Source organism: Aristolochia californica, unplaced genomic scaffold, assembly GCF_029961685.1.
Source record: "Aristolochia californica isolate CCGP_79_NKW_82.1479 unplaced genomic scaffold, dmAriCali1.0.hap1 SCAF_16, whole genome shotgun sequence".
Taxonomy (NCBI): Eukaryota; Viridiplantae; Streptophyta; class Magnoliopsida; order Piperales; family Aristolochiaceae; genus Aristolochia; species Aristolochia californica.
Window position 1 is genome coordinate 6527186 of NW_027181837.1, and position 4611 is coordinate 6531796.

General features: G+C 42.2%; 1 pseudogene; it reads left to right on the plus strand.

The window, feature by feature from the left end:
* The first annotated feature begins 279 nt into the window (after positions 1 to 279).
* Positions 280 to 2235, plus strand: LOC137953014 (allene oxide synthase 1, chloroplastic-like; annotated as a pseudogene).
* The last annotated feature ends 2376 nt before the right edge of the window (positions 2236 to 4611 follow it).

A 4611-nucleotide genomic window follows, 5' to 3' on the forward strand; every position in this document is an offset into this window, starting at 1 on the left:
CAGTGAAAATGTTTTCTTGATTTTATGATAAAAATAATACAGTTTCTTGATTTGATTTGTTTATAATCTCAAAATGTTTATAATTTTGAATTCATATTCATCTTAAGAACGTAAGTCAGAACAAAGCCATCAAATAACATGAGTTCCTTCTCACTCCACTTTGGTGGAGATCCTGAAAGCAACTGACAATTTGCAAATATCGAATATCCGCGGCTGACCTGTAGCCATCTACCGCCGTATCAAGGTATTCGACTGCCTGCCTCTACAACATCATTCGACTTCATCGAGCACATGCGTGAATGGTCTCACTGCGTCGCATCCATGATTTGGCGTCGTAAGTATAAATTTGCCTCCACCAGCTTCATCCACCTCCAGCAATCGTCGAGTTTCCCGGCGGTGAACATCAGAGGCGGCCGCCTGTATCCTTCACCTGCTAAGATCGTCTGTACCCTCTCCAGAAATGGCTTCTTCGACTCCTCTCACCTTTCCCAGCTTGCAGTTCAACAGAAAGTCCTCCTCCAACCGCTCTGTTCGCCGCCCCATCTCCGCCGTTTCCGAGAAACCGTGCTCCTCGAGGACGGCGCTGCTGACTAGGGAAATACCGGGAGACTTCGGCTTGCCGTTCGTGGGCCCAGTGAAGGACCGTGTTGATTTCATTTACAAGCAAGGCCGGGAAGAGTTTTTCAAGTCCAGAATCCAGAAACACAACTCCACCGTCTTCCGGACCAATGTCCCGCCGGGACCGTTCATTTCTCCGGATCCCAAAGTCGTCGCTCTCCTCGATGGGAAGAGCTTCCCGACGCTCTTCGATGTCTCAAAGATCGAGAAGCGCGATCTTTTCGTTGGGACGTTCATGCTCTCTACGGATCTAACCGGGGGCTACAGAATTCTTTCTTATTTGGACCCCTCGGAGCCCAACCACGCGAAGCTTAAGAAGGTTATCTTCTTCCTGCTTACTTACCGTCGCGATCATGTCATCCCCGAATTCCGGTCCTGCTTCTCGTCTCTATTTGGCAGTCTGGAGACGGAGCTTGCCGCCAAAGGGAAAGCAGACTGGGGCGCTCAACGAGCAGGCATCGTTTAATTTCCTGGCGCGAGCGTTCTTCGGGGCGGAGCCGGGGAAGACGAAGTTGGGAACCGAGGCGCCGGGGCTGATCGGAAAATGGGTGCTGTTCCAGTTAGGTCCGATCCTCTCTCTGGGGTTACCCATGTTGATGGAGGAGCTTCTACTCCACACCTTCCCACTCCCTCCGTTTCTCGTCAAGCCCGACTACCAGAAGCTCTACGATTTCTTCTATCAGGTCTCTACTCCAGTACTGGAAGAAGCAGAGAAGCTGGGTATCAGCAGAGATGAGGCCTGCCACAACCTCATCTTTGCGATTTGCTTCAATTCCTTCGGCGGGATGAAGATCTTCTTCCCCATACTGATGAAATCCATCGGCCGCGCCGGATCAAAGCTCCACCTCCAGCTCGCGGAGGAAATCCGCTCCGCCATCGAATCCAACGGCGGGAAGGTAACCATACAGGCGATGGAGCAAATGCCTCTGATGAAGTCCGTCGTCTATGAAGCCTTCCGGCTCGATCCACCGGTGCCATTCCAGTACGGTAAGGCCAAGGAGGACCTGATCATCGAGAGCCACGACGCGGCGTTCAAGGTCAAGCAGGGGAAATGCTGTTCGGCTTCCAGCCGCTCGCGACGAGGGACCCCAGGATCTTCGACCGCGGGGAAGAGTTCGTGCGAGCAGGTTCGTGGGGGAGGAAGGGGAAAAGCTGCTGAAGCACGTCCTCTGGTCCAACGGGCCGGAGACGGAGAGACCGACGCTGGCGAACAAGCAGTGCGCTGGACTTCGTGATGCTGGCGGCGCGGCTGTTCGTGGTGGAGCTCTTCCGCCGGTACGACTCGATAGGGATCGAAGTTAGGCGGTCGTCCCTCGGGGTGGCCATCACCGTCGTCGCTGAAGCGAGCTAGCTTCTGAGGAGGAACTCTGGTGCAATTTACAAATATGTAGGGGTGTCTGAAGAAAGTTCCTGGTCGCTCTGACGAGTGGTCATGATGCTGAGGCCCACTTACAGTGAATTTCCCCATCTCAATCACGTCCAGTGGGCTGATGCACGTGATCCGTCAGGGACACTTTAGTAAATTTAGTATTACATAAATCTTTTTGTAGAAACTAGAATATTCAAAAGTAGCCGCTATCAGTAGTGCATGAAGCCAGGGACTGTATAAAGTGTATTTATGTGGAAAAAGTTTTTCACGTGAGAGTTTATGGATCATTATACTCTGAAGCAACGTCACCCGTATCGGCCGGAGGCAAATTTATGAAAGGTTAGTAGAAACAGCGTATCGTAGTATCGCCTGATACGTTAAAAATCTGAAAAATGATAGGTAATCGTTCTTTTGCTCCTATATTGGGATAAAATTTTAGCAATAGGTTCATGGCTGGATTCCAAGCATTTTACCTTTACTTTCACCTCCTAAAATGATGGAATTTGGTTTCCATCATTTTTTTCCTACCTCACGTTGTGTTACTTTCTTCTTCCACCCATTTTTTCTGGTTATTGTTACCCGAACAAAAGCCCTCCCCCTTTTCATTCTCTTTTGCCAAAATTAAAACCTTGATGGATGGTCTATATCATCGATCTCGATTAATGGTCTAAATCAAAGGAACTTGATAACCAATTGACCATCAAACTCAAAGCCCCCCAACATTTAAAGCAATTTATCATTTGTCAAAATTAGAATGTAAGTCAAAATTTGAATTGATTATTGAGATCAAAGCCTTATCGGTTAAGATGAAGTCAATTGCATTAGGCCACCACCAAAATCAAATTAGAAGAAAATACCACTTGTATACCACTTAAGCACTACAAAGGCAAGGAGTTGGCATAAGTGACATGTGGCATAGAGCTCTACTTGGCATAATATGGCTTACATCATTCGATACATGACACAACAAAGAATATGAGAGATGGAAGAGTTGAAGAAGGTTGAAAAAGAAATCCTAGAAGTAGGTGGAGCATCGTTACTTTGCACAAATTTTAGCTTTGGAGTCGCAATAAGTAGATCGTTTCTGCCACTTTATTGCAACTCAAATCCATCATAATCAGTGTAAGACAAAAATCCTCATCCAAATGTAAAGTGGATATTATCAAAAGCATCAAAACTGAATCAACTTACTTCTATGAAAGTGGTCTAATTTGTTATAAAGATTCAATTACAGGTACTAGAGATTGGACCTAAAGTCACTTACAATTTTCGGTGTTATAATGCTAAACAGATGTGCTGTTCCACGAACCGGCTCATGTATGTCCACATTATGTAAAATTAATAATTTTAATAATATATTAACATATTTATTTTAGTTAAATAAAAACATTATATATTTATTTGATGGTTATTTTATAAAACCAAACTTAATCTTTTAATTAGTTCACCTAGAAAATTTGTAATTGTTTATAAGACCCTAATTAAATTAATTCATTAATTAAATATAAATTAGAAATCAAAATCATAATTATGTCTCAAGAAACACTGGGTTGGAGGTAGTGTGGATTACTGTTTGATTATCACAATAAAGTTCCATAGGGCCTTCTCTGTGGACCCCTACATCAGCTAGAAGGGATTTAATCCATAGAAGCTCACTTACTGCATGTGCCATGACTTTGTATTCTACTTTTACACTAGACTTTGCAACCACATTTTACTTTTTACTCCTCTATGTAATAAGGTTGCCTCCTACTAGAGTACAATATTTTAAAGTAGATTTTCTATCATATGGTGATCCAGCTCAATCTATATTGGCAAAACTTTCAATATTTGAGATGACCATGATATTTATATAAGAGGCATGTCCTGGAGCCTTTTTCAGTACTTGAGAATCCTCTCCAAGGAAAACTAGGGGAGACTCTAACGGTAGAACTTAATAAACTTGACCAAGTATAATTTTTTTTTGGGTGACCACAATTTTTTGGAGTTGACTATGCAAAAGATATACAACCATGTATCTCCCTTTAGAAAACTCAGATAGAGAATTGGTTGAACTGAATGAAAACTCATGACCATTGATATCTCTATTGACTTACAAATATTTCTTGGGATCTATAATTCCCTAAAAAGTCTCGTTCATGATGGCATAAGACGACACAAAATTTGAAGTTTTCTACTACTTGAACTTCTCTTACAATCTGACATTTGCTACTTCAAATCTCGATTTCACTGTAAAAAATTTCGTTTGCCAAAAATTGTTTTATGTTGGAAAATAAACTCAAATATTTTTCCGTCAATATGTAATTTACAATATAAAAAACTTAGTATGGAGGTAAGAACGCCATGAAAACAACATGTATTGGAACTAAAAAAAAAGAAAAATATAATATGAACCTAAACTCCTAGATATGATATATCAGAAAAAGATCACATTATCTCTATGGGTTGATCAAGTTAACTCACAAAATCTGTTCTGATACCATGTTGAATTTATGGAAAAGAGGAAAACTTTATTGACTTATTGTAATCTGTGTAGATGAGCCCCTATTTATAATAAAGGAAAATAATAGAGTCCAACTACAATTAAAATACCTTTGTCCCAATTACAACCAGTCTAAACTTAA